General features: G+C 27.2%; 1 long non-coding RNA gene across 1 annotated transcript; it reads right to left on the bottom strand.

Moving 5' to 3' along the window:
- Positions 1–7,435: 7,435 nt before the first annotated feature.
- On the bottom strand, positions 7,436–8,250 carry LOC114925274 (uncharacterized). The gene is made up of 2 exons (XR_003813940.2): positions 8,110–8,250; positions 7,436–7,889 (listed from the first exon to the last, which is right to left on the bottom strand). It is a non-coding gene; the product is annotated as an uncharacterized lncRNA (long non-coding RNA).
- Between the last annotated feature and the right edge of the window lie 15,619 nt (positions 8,251–23,869).

Below are 23,869 nucleotides of genomic sequence, written 5' to 3'. Positions count from 1 at the left end.
TTTATTCGCTGGTAAATCCGCCCCTTGTTTTGGCTCTTACTATTTTATTTTTCCCACCCAAAATTACTGCCAATTTTACCATCGAAAAAATAATTAAATCCGCCAATAATCTTTTGACCTAATATATTTTATTCTTTTATCGCTGGTAAATTCGATGGTAAAAACCACCATCAATGGCAGAACCGAAAATTCAATATCAGGAACCAAAATTTTAATTTATAATTACTCTTAATTTTTTAAAATATTTACAATATTTTTAACTTTAAATTTTTGTGTGGTTTAGTTATTTTGTTTGTTTTTATAATTTTGTTAAATTTTTAATTAAATTTTTATAATTTAAAAATTTATAATTAAATATTTATATTAGATAAAAATTATAAATTAGATTTCTTCAAAGTACTTTTTGTTAAAAAATATATTTTGGTATTTGATGTAAAATATATTAAAAAAATATTCTAAAAATAAATATTCTAGTATTTTGTATTTTTTTAAAAAATAATTAATCAAAATTTAATTACAATTTTTCATTTAACATAAAAATCCAATCGTAAATTTTTAAACTATTTGAATTTTATTAAAATTTTAGTAATTTAATTTGTTGATTAAATAATTTAAATATTAATTATATTTTAATATAATTAATATAATTATAAAAATTATTGTCATATTATATATATTTTGTTTTTATTGTCAAAATTTTATGGATTTATTAGGTCTAAATTCTTTTTTTTTTTTTGGCTTATGACAATGCCATTATGTATTATTAAGGTATGGTATTTTTTTTACTAAAAATAGAAAATTTTAAATTTATAATTTTTAAATAAATATAAAAAATTATGTCATTTGAGTTACAGTTCATTCACTTAAAATATGACAGTTAACCTCTATGGCTGTTTTGATAGTTGATAACTTTTTTTTAATATAATTACAGTAAAGTGTTCTATAGTTTATAACATAGAAAATATTTCAAGTACATCGAGGAGTACCGATGCACCAGTTGTTTTAACCGTTGATTTCAATTAATATATATTATATATATTTTTTATAATTCAGATCAACGGTTAAAACAATTGGAGTACCGGTACTCCCGGTACACCTGAAATATTTCCTATAACATAAGAGCTAGTAAAAGAATGTTATATATTATTCTATTATTATTTTTAAATTCATATAAGATCCTAACGTGGTCGTGGAGGAAAAAAATTCGCTTATATAACAATACTATATAGAATGGTTTGTTCAAACATTAGAATTGCCAACTCACTGAGTGCCTAGTGGCTAGAGTCATGTATTCTATCCAAAATGGTCTCGGTTCGAAGCAAGGCAGAAGGAGGAGAAGAGAGAAGAAGAGGAAAATGAGGTATTCTAAAATACCTTTTTTATATTGAGCTTTTTGTTGTTCTCGTTCTATTTTTTCTTTTCATGGTGAAGAGCATAGCTACCTAATTATTATTAAAAATATCATTTATATATTAAAATTTATCGATAAAATTAATTATTAAATTTATTTTTATTATATATTTTATATTTTTATAATTTTAATAGTTGATTTTGATGTATACTTAATATAGTTAAATTATTATTTACTTCTTTTTTTTGGGTAGTTAATTATTATTTACTTCTTATTAACAAGATATAGATATAGAACAATTTATTTTGTTGATTTAAATATTAAAAGATGTTATTTAATATTTTTCCAACTATGCATATATCGAAAGGGTTATAAAGGCTCAATTTGGTTTTAGATTTTTCATCCAATAATCAATTTTGAAATTTTTACCTAATAATTAATTTGGGTCATTTCCTGAAATAAAGGTCAACTTAGTAAGCAAAATGCTTTCATATATATAATGGAGATAAATGGTATCGGACTTATGGGTATTCAAACTATAAGAGTTCCGATGAACAGTCACTCATATATACATAGTTACCATTATAACAATTTATTAGCTAATTTAGATAATATTAAAGATGTTGAACTCACTCATAAAAAAAAGTAAAAAAAAAAAGGGAGGATGTTGAGCTCAATTTTATAGATGTAAATGATTTAATTTAATCAATTAAAAGGCCAAAATAAATAATATATTTTTAGTAGGGCCGAAAGATACTATGAAAAATCTATTAAATTGCCACAATTAAAGCTAACTACACGCCTAGCTACTTGTTAACTAGATTGGCAATAAAAGAAAAATTGAGTTATTGTTATAAAATTCAAGGATCAAATTCAATATGTTTAAATTAAAAACTCAAAAATCTATAATTCACCGTTTTGTATTCGTTGAAAAATAAGTCTGACACTATGAAGCACAGATATTTAGTTAAATGTGTCGGATACATTTTAGATACGACACTCATCGATAGTTATCCGATATGCCTGTTTGTTATGTCCAATTGCGTCATAATAAAAATAAAAATTCTTCTTCTGGATACGATTAAACAACTTAAATACTATTACGTATCAGCGTGTTTAATTTTATTTTTAACATATATTCTTAAAATAAATTTAGATATAGTATATATTATTTATTAAAATAAAAATATTTTAAATATTTAATATAATTAAAATAAGACATTAAAAAGTATTAATAAATTAATTTATATTTTGGTATCAATAAAATATTAAAACATCATTATGATTTATCTAAAAAAATTTTATATTTTATATGTATATGTGTCCCATATCTTATAAAATTTTAAAATTCACGTATCAGCGTGTCCCGTATCAAATTGTGTCCAATGTTCATATTAGTGTTGGTATATCATAGGTAATAAATTCATTTGCTTTTAGTGGAGTTGATATTTAAATTTTCTTAAATTTATCTCATTTTAAATTAATTTTTAAATTTTAATTATCTCAAATTAAACTTTGAATTTTATTTTACAACTCACATTCATTTTTGAAATAATTTTCTTTAATATTATGTTACATAAACAGTCAATTTCACGTACTAGAACAATATTTGACCATGTAAAATAAAATAATAACGTGACTGCTAACAATATGTAGTATATTGACATAAATAATAATGTTATATATCATATTTACAATTTATTTATGTGTTATTATGTGCCACTTGTTATAATATAATTTGTTCACATATTACCAATATATATATTATTTTAAATGATTTAGATTAGCCGTTAAATTTTTATTCATGACTAATTTTAACATCTAAAATTAAAAAACATAAATCAAATTATTCCATACAATAATTTTTCTCATTTTTTAATTTTATAAATTTAAAATTATTAATATCTTTTAAATTTTTTAATTTTTTATCTATTTTTAAGTAAGTTAAACAAAATTCTTGTTACATAATAAGAAAAAGTATTTAAATAAACTTATGATACAACAAATTATTTTATAAAAACAATAAATACATAACTTCTATATTTATTGGACAATTCTCATTTCTCATATGTAAATCTAGTACTACTTCTTTAATAAAATATACTACGTAATCATCAATTAAATCCAGCAAAACTTAAAATATAAAATTAGGCGTTGATGATGAAATATGATTAAGCATTTCTTTATTTTATTTGTTTTGTTTGATGATAAATTTAAAAGAGAGAGAATAAAAAAAAGTAAAAAATTATTAATATCTATATAAAAGATCAATTTAATTTATTTACTTTATATATTTTTCAAACAAATCATTTTATGATAATTTTCATAAGAGTGGATCTTGTCAATAATTAATTAGTGTTAATTGTAATAGACATAATTTAGACCAAAATAACAAAAAAGTTGCATTTTAGTCAATCATATATTTATCTTATTGAAATAGAATAATTAAATATTATAAAATTTATTAATATTTATGATCTAAAGTTCTAAACTAAAAATTTGAAAACATTCATAAGAAGTTTTGTGTTTATGCGAAATGCAAAAACTAAAAAAAAAAATTTATGGATTCAAATAATATTAATAATTTTGAATTTTGAAATAAAATTGAAAAAATTATTTTAGAAATTAATTTGATTTATGTTTTTTAATTTTAAAGGTTAAAATGAGTTATGAGTAAAAATTCAGGAATTAATTTAAATTATTTAAAATGATAATATATTAATAACAAGTAGACAAATCATGTTGTAACATGTGACACATAACTAATACATGGACAAAAATCATGGTATATGACACATAACACTACTATTTATGTCATGTCACATGTCTCTAACAAGCGGTCATTACTTCATTTCACATGATCAAATGTTATTTTAGGGTCCAAATTAAGACAATTAAAATTTCAAAGGTCAATTTAATTAAAGTTCAAAACAAATTTCATAAACTAATTTGAGTAGTCACAAAAAAAAAAACTAATTTGAGTACTAAAATATAAATTTTTTAAATTTAAATAAAATATAAAAAAATAAAGTTCAAAGATTCAAGAACACAAAATTAAAAAAAATTTTAATTATTTTTAAAAATTCATTAAAAACGTCATTTAATTTATTAACATCTAATAAATCGTGGTTACTACACCTTTTTATTTCTAGAAAATTCCCCTATATAATCCTTTAAGGAGGCAAATAATTCTAACTTAGGATCTTTATTTTAGTAATACTCTTGAGTTATTGATGAAAATATTAGCTCATATACTTATAAATTTATAAATAAATACTTTGAAAATTTAAAAATGACAAATAATATTTTAACCAAAATAATACTTGCTCAACTCTTTTTTATACACTTAAGTGTACACTTTAGAAGAAAGCTTTCCTTTTATTTATTTCTTTCTTTTTTGTCCAATAAAATGTTGCTTATAAAAATATTAATTCTAACTTTTTTGGATCATAGCCTATAATTTGAACTAAGGTTTTAAAATTAGATGAAGTTATAGATTTAAAAAAAAATTCAATTAGATTTAAACATAATATATTTTTATTTAATCCAATTAAATTTATTAGTCCCAGAGAATTATACTTTGTACCCAACAGGCATGTTGTTTCTTGCCAAAAACGGCTAAGCTTAAATTATATTTGTTATACTCAGTTGTTGCCAGCTTCCCAACTAGCTTTATGGTAATAGTCTAGTACTCTTAATCTGAGTTATGTTGGGTCGAAACTTGGCAAAAGAAAGGGAAAAAAGAACAAATGAGGTATTTCAAAATACCTCTCCTTTTTTTTTTTTGCTATCAAGTATTCAAATTTTGTGTTGAAAATAAAACGATTTAACATGAAGAATGTTAAAAAGATTTTGTATAAAATTTATTTTACAACTTGATTTTAATAAGAAGTGAGTTGGTGTTAACATGATTAATATTTGGTAATTTGTATCAAAATGGATTATAATAAAATGAATGTTGTTTGGATTACATTATTCAAAATTACGTTTAGACAAAAATTACTAAAAAGGACATAAATTTATATCATTTAAATTTATATTATTTTAACACTTTTGACTATAATTACTTTTGAAAAGAATTTAGATTTATGTATTGAAAATTAGTACTCTTTTGTTATAATTTTTTAATACTCTTTTTTAGTACATTTTTTGTATTTAATTATATCTTTTAATAAATTTTATATTAAAAAATTAATAATAATAAATAAAATATATACTAATCTAAGAATACATAGTAAAAGATATACAAAATCAAATAAAAAAATAAAATTCAATAAAAAAATACATATTAATAAAAATAATTAAAAAAAGACATGAACAATGAATACTAAAAATTCTATTAAAAAAATACAATGATATACATAAGTGAACATAACAAAATTTTAAAAAAAAATATTCATACTATTAATAAAAAAATAAAAAATTGATAAAAATTAAAACTTAACAAAAGAGTACTAATAATAATATTAAAAATATTTGTTTGTAAAGCATAGTTATGAAAAAAATTCAAGAACTCTGATAATTATTTTTAGTATTTTTTATTGTAGATGAAATTGAATAACAAAATTGGTAGAATGTCAATTAATTTTTAAATTTATGAAGTGAACACAGAAGTTAAACGCAAAAGTTATAATTTGTTGCTTCTGGTGATTAGGAAGTTTAAATCCAGAATTATGTTTGCTTTCAGAAAAAAAAAAAAAAAAATTAGCCAAACAAAAATTACAACGTTAAAAAAAAATTAAATACACTTCTTGTACTTCCAACGTATTTACCAAACACACTGTATTGCTGCTTCACATCCACACAACAGTGTATAATAAAAACGGTATTAGGGAGCTCGAACTTTTGTTAGAATTATATTCTTAAAATAATGTGTAATGATCTTGGAGAATTAAGTTTTGGATAAATCAATTGAGAATTTAGTTAAAAATGTCTTAAGGGACAACAGTACTGGTTTTTTTTTTTTTTATTACGGGGATAACAGTATTGGTTAAGAGAATCAAAATAGAAATCTTTTTTATAATATTAAAAGATTAAATTTCACTTACAATTTTTGTTAAAGCTTTCTGCTTTTAATATCGTTAACTAGCAAGACCTATAAACTAAATCCCAGTTTCTTAAAAGAACTATTATAGTTTCAGTAAAAATAAAAATTAAAAATTTGCAAATAGCATTCATATTGTGTGTATCATTGCAATATCGAAATGGTGAATGATAAATGTAGGGTAATTTCAGTTCCGCAATAGACTGACTGATCTAATTGATAAAACAAGTAGTGGAGCTATTATGTTCTAAAAATCATTAAAAACGTATCTTATCATTTGATCTAATTGTCACATTTCACATCTAATCTAATCTAATACAGAACAAAAGTCTTATTTCTCATTACTTAGTCCTAGAGCATTCATAATTCTTCAAAATTAGTCTTTCTATATAGGCCATGGATTTTTTTCCTCATATTTTATATAGGAGTATCATTAACTTACTTAAAAATAATTATAAATTAAATTCTATTTTTTTTATTTTTTCAAAAAATTAATAATTAAAAATTGACCTCTATATTATTCTTTTTATATTTTTTCTTTTTTTCTTTTTGATCCCAAATTCAAAGTAGTGAGACATTTGTTCTGTTAAGATTTTTACCCCCATGCTATTTTCTCTTCCTCTCCCATTGCCGTCTCTCTCGTCCGCTTATTTTTGCCGCACAATGCTTCCAAGCTATCACAACCCACTTCCGTGCAGCCGTCGCGCAACCCGCTTCTCCCGCCGCCGCAACTTAATTTTCTATTAGGTGTCATTTTTACCCTATCTCTTGTATATGATATATTTTATTGTTAATTGTCCCTTTATGTGTTTTAATCTATGTTAATTACTTTCATACTCTTTGTTTAATTCAAATGTACAGCTGTCCTTTAAACTTTTGATTTTGTTTTTCAAAGTCTCGCTTATTTATCTTTCTTAAGATTATACAGTCATTTTCAATTCTCTTTGAAGTCATCTTGTTATGGATTATGAATAAACTTGTATCAATTTTATGTGAGAAATGAAAGATTCGACGGGTCTAGCATGCACACACAATTGATATTAAAGCTGCAAAGACAATTCTGATAACAATTCAAAATTTCTTACTGCTTTGAATTTAAGTAGCCATATTAAGTAGGAATCTGGTAATTAAGGATACAATCCATAACAATATGGAGCTTCTTTTCAGAGCGCCTATGAAGCCAATCACAGATCTTTAAAAACATAAAAACATTGCTTCTTAAAGGATTATAGATTAGCAAAAAAAGATTCAAATAAAGCAAAAGAAAATAAGAAAGAATGCTCAGGTGAGGCTGACATGAAGAAAATGAATGCTCCAAGGCCGATCATAGGAACAGTAAGAGACTTTCTGCATCCATTATGATGATTGCTCATCCACATCCCAAATACTATAACTGCTATTGCCAAAGAAAATGCTTGGATTCTGGATTATAGCTTAGCTATTCAATTATCAGCATAAGTCTTGAAATAGCATGTGACATTTTATATTAAGGAGCTGAAATAAATATGGAGCTTTGAATTATTAAAGGGGAACATGCAAGAACAAAGACATTAAAAACATGAGCTCGAGAAGATAAATATGCAACATAAAAAACCGGAAACAACAGATTTGACAAGACATCAAAAGGGCATCATGCTTTTGAAAATGCAGCTTAAAACTGATAAAGAACTTGAAATAGAGAATAGATAAAAGAGCATTGCATTTGCATACATACCATGGTGATAAAATTTATCCATTTGATAATAAAAGTGTTAGTTCTTATTCCCATTGGTCTTCCCTTTTCTCTTCTCTCCCCTGTTGGAAAATTCTGTTTTGTTTAAGAAGCTTTGTTGTCTTTTTTTATTGTTTAGAAAATAGAAAGAGTAAGATAAGGTTAGAAGTTAGAAGGAAGAGTTCCTTGTGAGGGCTCGAAGTGGCACTGGTACTTTGTCTTCATTCAATATCTCTTATAATATAGTTTATTCAAGCAAATGAAAATAAAAAGGAAAAGTATAGGTAGCCAATAACTTTTTCGATCAATGTGTGAATAATATGAATTAATAGGGTTAAAAGAATAAATTTAATTAATAGCATTAAATTAGGGTGTAGTGTATTTTACTATTTTTATTTGATTGGTGATTGTTCATGTTGTTCAAGATAGTCATTGTTTACCTAATATTCCCCAAACAAAAAATAAGGTGCTTGACTTCAGCGAGGAATTCACTGTAGCTTGGGGTTATATTTCCGTACATACTTTTATATTGTTGAAAATATCTAATTATCAATTCTTTCAAAAATAAAATAATTTTTCTCAACTTGTTAGTATCTTGTTAATATGTTCAACTTTGTTATTCACACATTGATATAGCCGAATTAGTACTTAACACACTCCTCACCACTTTATGTGCAAATTATTTAGTTATTTATACTCCACTCAAACTTTTTTTCATGGATTAGATTTTAAGAACTAACCAGAATATGATTTAAAAATTCTTTTTCTCTTGGAAAATTATTAAGAAACTTGAGCTATTCATGATGAAAGAAAAAAAAGTGTTAAGAGTAATGATTTTTTCCTTTAGTTTACATGGTAGTTCAAGCATAAATGTGTGCATGATATTTAAGGAATTTGATTTCTATTTTAAAAATATTTGTTCTTATCATTTTTGGTAGCTTATATATAAACTTATTTTGAATTGTGTATTAGTGTTCAGAAAGTAATGGGTCAAGAATTTTCTCATAAAGAGATTAACCGTAAGCATATATCATATGACCAGTACGAGCAGAACAAAGAAAAACAAGAGAAAGTTGACAGAGAGTATATGGATGAGGATGACACAAATGTGAAACCAATGTTTGATGATCACGGCTTTGATGAAGGATATAACATTGATTCACTCGAAGACATTGGGATGATTAAATTTTGGAACATCAGAGACAAAGACGTATGTCACTTTCAATTTTCTGATGTCGACATTGCATTTGAGTTTTATAATAGATATGCAAGGACAAGAGGCTTTAGTGCTCGGAAGAACATGACTAGGAAGAGTCGTGCGGGCGTACTTTAGTTAAAAAATTTTACTTAAGTTAAAACATTTTGTATGTCATCGTGAAGGATTTAGACCACAAAATAATTTTGGCATTGGAAACTGTAAGAAGAAACCCACGCCAAAGACAAGGTGTGGTTGCAGTGCAATGATGGAGATTCGTTTAGATGCACCTGGTGATCGTTGGTTTATTTCTTATTTTTATGATGAACACAATCATCTGCTTCTGGATCCTCAGTTGACTGGATTGCTTCGTGGGCATAGATTCATATCCGAAGCTGATATTGGCCACATGATTAACATGAAAAAGGGTGAGATTAGTGTTGGGCAGATATATCAGGCATTAGCAAATCAGGCAGGTGGCTATGAGTATCTCTCTTTCACGCAAAGGGACATGTATAATAAAATAGCAAAGCAGAGGCGTCAATTACCGGGTGATGTATATGCAGCTTTGAAGTATCTGGAAGATCAAGCAATAAATGACCCTTCTCTATACTTTAATCATCACATAGATGTTGATGGTACTTTGCGTAATTTATTTTGGTGCAATGGTCTCAGCAGGACAGATTACTCATTATTTGGCGATGTGTTGGCTTTTGATGCTACCTATAAGAGGAATAAATATATGTCCATTGGTGGTATTTTCTGGTGTCAATCATCACAACTAAACAATTATTTTTGTCGTTGCTTTAATTTGTGATGAGGAAAAAGACACATATAGGTGGTTGTTACAATAATTGAAGGTGGCAATGAATGAGAAAGCACATGTTTCGGTTATCATGGATGGTGATCCATCAATGAAGTTTGTCATTGAGAAAGAGTTTCCTAATGCACATCATAGGCTATGTGCATGGCATCTAATTCGCAATGCAATAAGTAATATTGGCAAGTCCCAATTCACCTCCATGTTTAAAAAGTGTAAGTTAGGTAACTATGAAATTGATGTATTTCATAAAAAATGGTTTGAAATGGTTGAGGAATTTGGTGTCGAAAACAAGAATTGGATTCTAGATATGTATAAGAAGAGACATTCATGGGCACTGCACATATAAGAGAGAAGTTTTTTGCTGGTTTTTGGACTACTTCTCGGTGCGAGAGATTAAAATCGATCATTGCAAAGTATGTCAATTCAAGGTACAATCTAGTTGAGTTTATTCAACACTTTAATCGATGTGTTGACCATATTCGGTGGAAAGAGGTCCAGGCTAACCTCACATCTGTGAATAGAAAATTCAGTATGCAAATGTGTTTTGAACAGTTAGAGAGGAGTGCTGCCAATGTTTACACCCTATCAATATTTTATATGTTTCAATCCTTGTACGAGCTGCATCAATGGAGGTAATAAATATGAGGCAAACTGGTTCTTATGTGATTTACTCTGTCAGTTTGAACCGAACGCCAAATGAGATGTGGCGTATATCTTTTGTAACATTGAGATGGAGTTCAATTGTTCATGCATGAAAATGGAATCATTTAGCATACCTTGTGAATATATAGTTTGCATCTTGGTGCATGAAGATATAGATGAGTTGCCAAGGTCATTAGTCTTGTCTAAGTGGACCAATACTGCCAAAGTAAGTTTGCAAAACGCGTCTGGATTTAGGTGGAATTCTTTGACGCTAAGTCAATACAGTTGTTTGATGGATTGGTTTAGACAACTAGCTAATATTGCTTGCCAAGATAATGAGATATTTATATTTATACAAAAAAAGGCTATGAATTTGTTGAAACAATTTAAGGAGAAAGATGCTACACAAAAAGAGTTGGCTAATGATGTAGATAGTGCAAGAGATTATGTGCAAGTGAATGCTTCTGGAGCTGGCCTTGGAACCAATGATATGGGACATGGCATGCCAAGGGACCCAAGAATATGTAGGACAAAAGGAAGTACTGCACAGTCCAATAAAAAAAACATCGATATAGACAGTGTGGCATGGAGGGCCACAATCGAACAACTTGTCATGTTTGCTGAGGCATTGATCGGTTAGAAGGCCGTGAAATTGACATATTTGAGGATGACTTGGATGATTAGGTGAACATTGAAGATGATCAAGTAGTAAGTATATATGTCAATGAGTTACGACAATGTTTTAATTGCTTTTTATTAGCTGGTACTAATGATATTATATTGGTTATATTGTAGGTATACGATGAGAATGCTTGAGGACTTGCGGAAATCTGTTAAGGAATGGAATGCATATGGGGCGGGTGTACCTCTGATGTTGAATGGGAGTGAATCTGTGATGCAGTATTACAATATTTCCTTGTCTACCATTCAGCTCTACATTGACCCATCAAAATCTTCTTCACGGTTAAGATTAGTGTGCCACTGCAATATAACTAGTTCTAAATGTAGAACTCAAATGATTGGCCAATTTCTGATTATTTAATATATTTTGATGTAATTTTCCTTATTTTGTTCTTTTTCAGTTTGTTATTATTCAGTTGAGGGTTGTACTTGTAATCCTATGTTACAAAAGAAGACATACAAATTAGGATTATGTATCTAAACAGCAATCGCACTAAGATGCGCTTTAGTAGCTTAGCTTGATGCTTAGCCTCCTCTTAGTAGAACTTACAATAATTAAGTGTGATAGTACATAATTTTATAAAGTTATGTTGATTAATGCATGACTGTTGCTGCTGGTGAATAGGCCAAGACCAAGATTTTTATATGTCGAACTATTATTTTAACACTTCTTATTAGGAGGGCCTCTACAAGTCTTCCCCATTTATGTTGAAACCATATAAGGCAAGATTTTAACATCTTCTCTGTCTTATTTCGAAATGAATGTAGCCTAGAACCTGGTCCTTTTATAGGAGGCCAATTTACTTTTTCAACTGAAGTTGATTAACTAACCACTTGTTTAGTGTGTCATTAACATAATGTTCTTCTCAATTTTATTTTATTTCAGAAAGCCTAGTCAAGAAAGTGATTCTGAATCAACAAGAGAGACAAGCCGTGATAATGTATTTTGTTGTAAGCATGTGATTTGTTTTTTCATTAGTGGATTTTGTTGCTGAATATTGAGAGAGAGAAAGAATAGTTCGGAGAGATAATTGGGTAAAATCTTGGCTAAGTTTTTCTTTTATTTGGGATCCCTAATTTGGATTTGGAAATTGGAACAAGTTTGGTAGCTAAGAAAGCGTGTTTAGTCTTTTACTATTATTAATCTGCTATATCCGAGGCATTGTGCTTCTCAGCTATGCTTTGAAGCTTTTGAAATATGAAATTATGCACACTTGCACAATTTGAGATAAAAAGAGACCCGTATTAACGTAGTTTTATGTTTGGGTAGATTTAAAAATATTCGTATTTGATTTTACTTGATGTAAAAAATACATAGAATTAAGCTTTGATGGAGGTTTTGTGAAGACTCTTGAGCAGAATGGAGATCGGATTGTGTGCATTTGAGCAATAAAAAAGAAGGATAATGTAACTTTTGTAGTTCTGTTCTTCACAGAATGTCAAGTCTTTTAATGAAGATTTTCTTCTTTTATGTGGCTTATTTAGATCATGGGGAGAAGAGCCAAAGTCTATGTAAAAGAATACTCATTTCACTGATTATTATTGTCTAGCATATGCAATACATGTTGATTCTCAATATACAAATCCTTGTCTTAAGATCAGATGTTACACTAACAAGTTGCTTCTTTCTAAAGATTGTCGTTTAATGTTAGATAAAAGTTTAATAAAATTTGGACTAGAGACCAGAAAGTATATAATTTATACAGATATAATAATATAAAATGTATTTTAAAATTATATTTTAAAGTAGTCTAATAAGCTATATCTTGTTATAATAATAATAATAATAATAATAATAATAATAATAATAATAATAATAATAATAATAATAAGGATCATCTAATTAGTATGATTAGTGAATGGATCATTATTATCCAAGTCCTAAGTAATTTTGTTTTTATAGTTGTAAAATATATACTATACAATTTGTTTTTTTATTTTAATAAAAAAGAGCTCATCATTAAAAAAATGGAATAAATAACATTGATAATTTTGAGGTTTAATCAAAATTATGAGTAAGTTCCTTTTAGAATAATGAAAAAAATGATTTACAATGAGAGAAATAAAAAATGCATAATAAAAATTTTTGTTTATCCTATTAAGTTTAAAAAAAAAAGACATAATTAATTGTTCCTAATCTCCGTAAAGATGCTACTGGTATATCATACAAATAATCATATAAAGTTATAAAGTACAATATTAATCATAAAATAAAGTCACACAATTATTATGGATATTATTCTAATTTTTGAGAACTAATTTTACCTTCTCCTTCTACTTCAATGCCTAGAGCATTTCGACCACTTCTAATTTTATTCGACCAATATAGTAAAAGTCATTATGTGTCAGTTAGCTTCAAGTTCATAAAACAATTATGAATAAACTTATTTCATACATATGACAAAGGTTTATAGGACAAATCCATGGACCCAACATTGTTAATTGTTTTGTGTTCCACTTTTTCAAAATCAACTCGGGCGCTCTCTTTGGTTTCCAGAGAAAAGTTCACTAGCAATACAATATCATTTGAATGGGCATTATTACTATATTGGCTGTTTATCAAAGAACGTGAATAGGCCACCACAGTGAACCCGTTGCCAGAACTTTGGTAGTTTAACTCAGACTGATTATTAACAGAAACAGACCCAGAATTATTTGACATTACTGACACCATCCTAGTTTTCTTAGAAAGCTTCATATTTGTGGTAGGGAGCTCATTACCACTGCTTTCAGGACCATGATTTACAGTGTTAGTTGTTGAGGTATCATGTGAAGGGACTACATTGCCACTATAAATCAAGCTCAAAGTGTGAGAATATTCTCCATTCACTAAACTAACAGGCTTATAACCATGTTCACTTGAGGGAGAAGAAAGAGGCAAGACTCTTTCAGAAATATTCCAATATTGCATTACTGCCCAGCAAATATCATAGTATATTAGTCTATGCTGCAAGGATCCGCAAAGCACTTAGATAAAATTAGAAATGTCACTCTGGTTGTAATATTTAAGACATAATTTATCATTGTTGACATTGGGCTTGCAATTATCCATTTTTTTTTTAAAGAAGATCATGAGTACATCTACTGTGAGTAGGATAGCAAATGTGGGAGAAGGACTAAAGCACAAATTTCAAGTCAAGGACAAGAAAATAAAACTGAGGCACCAGTAGAGATATAACAAATAAAAGTAAGAAAAATAACACAAAATGATGTTGAACATACACCAATAAGTAGTTGCAAGAACTCATGAGAAGTTGCCTGAACAAATCCATCCCAAATATTTCAGCACCTCTAAGGGTTTGTTTGGGTGAGCTTTTTAAAAAAGATCTTTTTTCGAGTTATCTTTTTTTAAAAGATCTTATAGAGAAGTAAAAGTAATTTTATGTTTGGATATCTCATGTAAAAAGGTCTTTTTATCAATCAATTATGTTTGGGTATAACAATATAAAAGTACTTTTTTGTTTATTTATTACATGAAAAACATCTTTTTTTTAAGGAAAAAAGATCTTTTAAAAAAAGATGTAAATTACAGCTTCTCAAAAAAGATCTTTTTTTGATTTTACTAGTGCTTTTACTTTTACTACTAGAAATTTGCCAAACACGTTAAAAAATAAAAAAAGATCTTTTTTCATTGAAAAAAGATCTTTTTTTAACAAAATAATGGCGCCCAAACATGCACTAAGTGGTGTTCTTTTTGCAACTGTTGGCTCAATTATATTCATCTTACATTCTGGACAATACTATGGTCCTTTTGGTATATGCATTTTCATAACACCAATACATCTGGAGTGATAACTCAGAATTGTTTTGATATATAACTATAGTTCCATTATAAGAATAAACAACACTTATGAACCAGAAAAATAGAAGAAAAATGGAATAACTGATACACAATTGGAACAAAATTTTCTCTAACATATATATATCAAGTACAAATTGAAATTAAATTTCATTCAAATTTACAAAAAAAATTGCCATAGAAAAAATAATAAAACAAAATAAAGTAAAATAGAACTTGAGTTTGGAAAGAAGTAATAAAATATATCATATATAAGGTAGCGTTTGGTGGAGAGACAGAGACATAAAGACTGATACTGAGAGACAGAGACTAAGAGACAGAGATTGAAATAAATCTCAGTATTCTGTTTGGTGCAAAATGAGAGACAAAAATTGAAACAAGAATAAAACTCTAATTTAATTTGTACAAAGGATAAAATTGGAATTAATTAATTAAAATGAGGGTATTTTAGGTATAAAATGTTATTAAAGTTTCAGTCTCCAACTCTAAAAATTTTAGTCCCATGTGTCCCCACTTTTTGAAGGTACTGAAATACTGAAATTTTGGAGACAGAGACAGAAATTTTAGTACCAGTCTCTAAACCAACAAACATGATACTGAGTCTCAGTCTCTCAGTCTCTGTCTCAGTACCTCAAAACAAACGCTACCTAAGAGATATGGTGAAAACGACACCTAATAAAAAATTAGGTTGCGGTGGCGGAGAAGCGGATTGCATGGCGAAACGGCTTGTGCGGCAACTATGAAAGCGGGCTGCGCGATAAAAATAAGCGGACAAAAGAGATGGCAGAGGGAGCGGAAGAGAGAATAACAACAGTAATTAAAAAAAGAACAAAAATTTTAACAGAATAAATATTTCAATACTTTAAATTTGAGATCAAAATAAAAAAGGAAAAAAGTGTAGAAAAAATAAACATAGAAATTAATTTTTAATTATTAATTTTAAAAAAAAAAAAAGATTCAACTTATAATTATTTTTAAATAGGTTAATGATACTCCCACATAAAATATGAAGTAAAGAATCCGTGGCCTTCTATATATATTGATTAGTAAAAGATAAAAGATATATCTTCAGGTTATTGTTTCAGTTTATATTTTGACATTTCGCTAGTATATTGAATGAATTGTTAAGGCCCTGTGTTAGCAAAAACTGGCAAGGAGCTCACCCATCTGAGTAACTTGCTTTATATTATTGAACAAGATATTGTTAATTTTTTATACACTAATTCATCTATTATTTTAAGGTGACAACTCACGTAGATATGTTTAAAATGTCTTTTACTAAGGATAAATCATAAATATTTGTTGAGCTATGATTAGGAACGGACACAAGAGGAACGAGTGGAGGCTTCGTCTCAACTTTTTTTTTAAAAAAAATTAATAATAGTAAGTTATTAAATATGATTTAATTTTTTAAAATTTATTTAATATTTAATTTAGTATAAATAAAAATTTATTTCAACCTAGATATTAATGATTTCTAATATTTAAAAACTAGGTAATAATATTAAAAAAATCTGAAAAAGTTTTATTATTAATATTTTTTAATTAAATAATAAATAATTTTTTAAAATTCCATAAAATAGGTTTTTTTTCATCTTATGACGATCTTTTTTGATTCATTTTATATTAATTCTCTTTGTTTCAACTACTACAACTAAAATTTTTTTTCAGCTATGAATAATAGGAATAATGACTCAGAAACAAAATAAAAGATGAATTTCTTGTTAATTGTCTTTTAATTATATTGAAAAGAAAACTGCTAAAAAATTTGACACAAATTCTATTATCGATGAATTTTAGATATGAAGAATGACAACTTCGTTAGTAAAAAGTACACACATATTTTTTGCACTTTAAAATATATTTTCTATCGATATATTTTTGTAAATATATTACATTATATAATTTTTTATATAATTTTTAATATTATATATGTTATTATTAGCCTCTTCATAATAATATTTCTGAATCCGTCTTGGTTATGATCAAAACTCGAGTGAGATTGTGTCAAGCTATTATATATCGTTAGTATTGATTTTACTTAGTAAAAGCCGAAAAAACTCGGTCTAATAGACAATTGAACCAAATTTTAAAAAAAAATCTTTTTTTATAATTTTTTTTGTCAATTTCTGGTCAATTGTTATGAAGTTTATTTTTGCAAATTATGAACCTAAGCCAATTTTTTTGGGCTGGGCTATATATGAACAGAAAATAAATTAATCGGTAAAACTTTATTTAATCTCAATAATTTTGGCTTAGCTATGTTATCTAATTTACATTATGATGAAGGTGCATGTGCACACAAGATTTTGGTTTAGTGGTAAGATTTTTGTGTCTCGTAATAGATGTATTCGGGTTTGAGATATGTGTGAGTATGTAATATGTGTAAATATTACGATATTGTAAGGTCTGTTAAGGGATGTCCATTTCAACCTGGCTCAAAAATAGTAAAAAAAAGAGGGTGCATCTTTTCCACCATATCCTGTAGGCTTTACCAAAATGAGTCCTAAAATAATAAATTTGTTGCCCACGCAAGGCTACCATCCAAGATGTTTAAAAAGTTTAGGCCCATTTTTCGCTTATTCCCAAGTAGTTTAAGGCTTATTAGCATTGCTTTTAACCCATAAGGTCCTTGGATCGAAACTGGCACTCAAAAGCAGGCAAAGCAGAATCTTAACACCGTAGTTGTCAGAATCCTGTACTGATTTACTAATTTATTGATTTGATTGATGAGTTATTATTTAAATCGATAAAATTAATCTTATATAAATAAAAAATAAAAAATAATTTAAAATTTAAAATTAAAATTTAAAGTATATATTTTTATTAATATTTTAAAAATAATTAAATTTTAATAAATTATAATCAATAAATTATATTATAATTAATAAATTATAATTCAATTATTATTAAGTATACGAAATTTTAATATTTTTTACATAATAAATATTTTAAATTTTATTTTTATATTAAAATATTTTTATATTTATTATATTGTTATATATGATATGTATTTATTGAAAAATAATATTAATAAATATTATATAATATAATCATAAAAAAATAATTATATTTTAATTAATAAAAATATTTGATATTTTTATTTATGCAAGTTTAACAACATTTATATTAATAATTATGAATAATAAAAATATAATTAATTTAAATATAAGTGAGTATAAAATTAAAATAATATTTAAAAAAATTATTGTGTAATTTTACTATATAATTAATAAGTAGCATATAAAATAACAAAATATAATATAGTTTAATGAGAAGGAGAAGCATGTAGTATAAAGAGAACTTAAATTCAAACTACATTTTTATTAATTTTAAAATTTTCTCTCAATCGATTCGGTTGGACTAACTTTTACTAATTTTAACCAATTTTTATTAGTTTTTATCTTTAATCGATCTTTAAATTAGACCGAACCGATTAGAGATATGAGTCACTAGTTTTTTAGTCAAATCTACCAATTCGGTCCGATTTTTATCACTACAACACCAATGAAGTATTTCAAAATACCCTACTTTTCTAATTTACTTTTTAATCATTCTAAAGAAAAAGCTACCTGTTACCGCACAATATAAAACTCTGAAGAAACTATTCATTTTGTATAATTGCTATGTTGAAATTGCCGAAAAATATGTAGTCATTTCCATCCCACAATAAATTGCATTGAGAATTTAGTTTATATTTCAACCCACAATAAATTGTTTGTAATAATAATATGCGACCTCGCTTTCTGATTTAGGGTTTACTCATTTTGAACCCATTATGTATCAAATAGTTTAATATTAATTTTACTGGCCCACTTATGCCAATAATTTGCAAACAATAGACTTCATAGAAGATTTAAAAAAAAAAAAAATCAGACACTTAATCTATATTTGATTCAGTTATATATATTAGTGTCGTGCCTATTGATCTACTTTTTATATAGAGATAAGTATTGTTTTGGTCCCTCACATTAAGGGTTGGAATCGAATTCATTCCTGGTGTATATTTTGATTTAAAATCATCCTTAAAGTTGTATTTGAATTTAAAATCGTCCTTTCTAATAAAATTTTTTAATTTATTCCTAAACTACCCCTATAATAAAAAAAATTATAAAATTAAAAAAAAAAAAAGAAAATGTGTTGGTTGGGGAAAAAAAAGGTATACGAAGGAGGAGGGGAGGAAAAGAGGGAAGGGGGAAGGGGAAGGGGGGGACGGGGGACGGCGCCGGCGGCAAAGAGAGGGAGGAGGGGAAGTGGAAGAAGCCGGAGAAGAAGAGGAAGAAAATGAAGGGGACGCGGGTTTGGGGTGGGAAGAGAGGAAAGGGGGGAGAGGGACGGCGGCGGCGAAGGGGGGAAGGGGGAAAGGACGCGGGGTGGGAGTGGGGGTGGGGGTGGGGGTGGGGGGAAGGGGAGAGGGGGACGGCGAGCCACTGCCGTTGGAGTCCGCCTCGCTTCTGCCGCCTCACGCCTCGTCGCCTCTGCGTCGCCGCCTCCGCCTTGCTTCTGCCACCTCACGCCTCGCCGCCTACGCCTCGCTTCTGCCGCCTCACGCCTTGCTTCTGCTTTCTTGTTTTTTGTTTCTGTTTGGTGTTGTTTCCTGCTTTCTTGGTGGTGGTCTTGGTGATGGTGGTGGTTGGTGGTGGTTGTGGTTGTGGTTGTGGTTGTGGTTGTGGTTGTGGTTTTGGTTGTGGTTGTGGTTGTGGTGTTGTTTTCTGCTTTCTTGGTGGTGGTCTTGGTGGTGGTTGTGGTTGTGGTTGTGGTTGTGATTGTGGTTGTGGTTGTGGTGTTGGTGTTGGTGTTGGTGTTAGTGGTGGTGCTAGTGGTGGTTGTGGTGGTGGTGTTGGTGTTGGTGCTGGTGCTGGTGGAGGAGGTAATTGTGTTGGTAATGGTGAGGGTATTTTTGTCCAAAAAAATTAAAAGGACGATTTTAATACGAAAAAAAACGTTAAGTATGATTCTAAATCGAAAATTACGTTGGGGACGGTTTCAATTCTGACCCTCAACGTGAGGGAGCAAAACAATACTTATCCCTTTTATATATTAAATATATGCCAAAAAATAATAAAAATAAAAATAATTGGTATAGCAAGCTGTTTATAACTTGTTAAAAGATTTTGAGTTTAAGTCATGAAAATAATCAAATAATTTTTTTAATAAACTATACTTAATGAAGGATATTTCGAAAAGAAAAAAAGTTAGACACTAAACTACTCTCATACATATCCTATTTATATAATAAAAATAGAAGATGCATCTATTCAGTAGCGAAACTTGAAATAAAATTTTGGGGGAGCCAGATAGAATAATTGTCAAGATATTTTTGATATGGACTCATTTAAGATAGGTTCGTCTAACCTTATCTCTCTGATTTTGGTGATATTGTCAAATTTAAAGTCGTTTTCCAGAGTCTCGTTCCAAAGAATTAAGGTCAAATTCATCATATGCAACTCTTTAAACTTTTGAAGGTTGTATCTCGATTTCTTCGTGATTCATTAAAGTAGAAGAACTATTTACATGTGTTAATATTGTAAAAGTTATATGTTCTCCTTCTTAAATATTAGCATTCCTCTTAAAAAATGCATCAATTCTTTGATTTTTTATAATTATTTTATATAAAAATTTGAATATATATCCAGTAAAATATGTAAAAAAAAAGTTAGAAGGATAAATATTAAAATTTATAATATTTATTAAATTTTTTTATCAATTTATACAAATACAATAATATCAATACTTATTGAATATTCTAATAGTTTTTATCATATAAAAAATTAAATTAAATAAATAATAAAATATAAAATAATATTAAATTACATAAATAAAAAATATCTAATTTTTTATATTTAAACTCAAAGGTAGAATGAGTGTTGCTTATTGAATAGAGAGCTGTGAAATACAAATACACTCAATTCAGTCCAAATCCAACATATTTTAAATGTTTAAAACTAAAAATTATTGTGCAATAAAAGTAAGAGATAAAGATTAAACTTTAGTATTTTAAGTCATAATAAAATATTTAAACTAACCAAACTATTTTTTATTTTTTAAAAAGTATTACTAATTTTTTTAATAAAAATTTGGGAGGCCATGGCCCTTATGTGAATTAAGCTCCGCCTCTGTATCTATTAGATGGGGTTTTTCTATTCTCCCTAAATAAAATCACACTAATGACATTATTGACAGTTTGATGCATATAATCATAGCTCAACAAACATTCGATATTTTTGTGTATGAGAGTTGCCGTTTTATTGATTGGTATAGAATCTTAAATAGAATAACTTATAAATATCTCCTTCAAAAGAAATGAACAATAAATAATTCCAAATCTAATTTACCCCACGTGAAGCATTATAATTTAGATTTTAATTAATGCCATTAATTTGACCAAACATGATTTAAAGTTCCATAATATCTTATTATCTTGATGGCAACTAGATGTTATTCTACTTACTACTTATGCATACTTTGGGTCATAAGATCTTTCTTTATCTGATTGTGTCATAATGGGTGTTATTTGACAAGTTGTAAGCATTTTGTACTCTAATAAAAAAATCACACAAAACACAACGATTCTCTAATAAAAATCTCTTAGTTCATACTCAAGATCGTTGATTATGGAATTAAGATATTTAGAGTTTGTTTACGTCTCATTATTAAATTATAAAAAAAAATTATTTTTCAGTATATTTGATAAATTTTTAATAGTAAAAATAAAAATAATTAACAAAAAAATTTAGAAATTATAATTTATATTTTTTTAAAATATTTTTTATTTAACAAATATTATTAACATAATAAATAAATAAAAAATATTTTTATATTATTATATCTAAATATAATTCATACATAAAAATATTTTTTTATATAAAATATTTAAATATAAAATTATTTTTATTTTTCTAACATATTTAAAAAAAATTTCTTAAAAACTCATCGCAAACCCTTAATATCACAAGTTCCGGCCCTTTATTAATCCCACGTTGTCTATTTTATATACGAAGAGGGTGCATCTTTCCCATCGTAATTCGTAACCTATGGTTGTTATCAAAATGAGGCCTAAAATAATGAATTTGTTGCCCATCTTTCACACTCTTGCGAGGATTTGGATCTTCTAAAGTTTGAATTTTACTTTAGAATTTTACTTTAGAGAGTAAAGTGTGATCTTCTACTCTTGAATAGTTTCTCTTTCATATTTATTATTGGTCCCACCTATAAAATTAATGATAAAAGATCACACTTTACTCTCTAAAGTGAAATTCAAACTTTAGAGGATCCAAATCCCTCTTGCGAGGTTCCCAAGTAGCATAATGGTCATTACTCATTAGCATTTGCTTTTAACCATAGCAAGCAGAAGCTAAGAAAGATAAACACAGTCACTGACAAATAAATTTAAAAATTTTATCAAGGACAAAATATATATAATATAATAATAATTTTTATAATTATATTATAATATTATAAAATATGATTATTTTTTAAATTATTTAATTAATAAATTAAAATAATAAAATAATAATTTAAAATAATAACAAATAATTTAAAATTTTATTTTTTTAAGTTTTATATTTTAAAAAGATTGAATTGTCAATACAATTAAATATCTTTTTTTATGTATGTCACTAAATAATTATTTAAAAATTCATCTTCCATACAGTACAATTACGAAGTCGATTCTTTATGATGTTCATAGTAGAAAAAGTTCTTTCAACTGATGCAGTTGTTACGGGCAAAACTAAAACTAATTTCAAAAGAAGAAACACTAATGGATAAACAATATTTTTTCGAGTCTCAATCAAGAAATAGCACAATTCCATTTAAATCTAAAAATTTATCATCAGAACGCATATTTAGTATGAAGTCACAAGTTGACTGTCAAGTGCCAAAAGTTGAGTGGAAGAAAATTCTAATGGATAGAATTAATTTAACTAGATCAACTTTTCCTTATCAATGCAAAAAATGAGTGTCTTTGATTCAAATAAGCTATGCAAAGAAGCAATTTAGTATTCACCTCTGTAAAATGATTATTGAGTTCTTGAAATTGTCTATTAACTACTTGATAGAATATCTCAACTTGAAAATGATGCAAATTTGATATTTTGAGCTTCGCGTCTTGATCTTCTTTGTGACACAAATATATCATCTATGATTGGAACAGAAATATTATGTTTGTCACAAAACAGTGAGACTTCGTCAAGTAAAAGTGACCAACCATTATCTCTTATATTTTGCAACCGTTGCTTAGACACTTTGACTAATGCCATATGATTTACAATGTCTTGATCATTCATTTGTAATGCTTGAGATAACTCATTAGTAACTCCCAAGATATTTTTCATCAAGTGCAAGTTGAAAATGAATTCAAAGAATTGAATGACATTCAATAAATGACATGATTCAGCTCTTTGTTTTGAATTATTTCCATCTTCCTCAACATATTCAAGAACATTAACCACGGAAGGAAATAAAAAATTAATCTAAGTATAGTTCCATAGTGTGAATCCCATCTAGTGTCCCAACTCTTTTTAAAGATGTTTCTTGATTCAAACCATACCCACTAAAAATTTCTCCACTTTTTAAAGCTTCAATTGTCTTAATCATCTGACTATCACGAAGCATATCTCTT

This window comes from Arachis hypogaea, chromosome 15 (genome assembly GCF_003086295.3).
Source record: "Arachis hypogaea cultivar Tifrunner chromosome 15, arahy.Tifrunner.gnm2.J5K5, whole genome shotgun sequence".
Taxonomy (NCBI): domain Eukaryota; kingdom Viridiplantae; phylum Streptophyta; class Magnoliopsida; order Fabales; family Fabaceae; genus Arachis; species Arachis hypogaea.
This window is presented reverse-complemented; position numbering and strand designations above follow the sequence as displayed.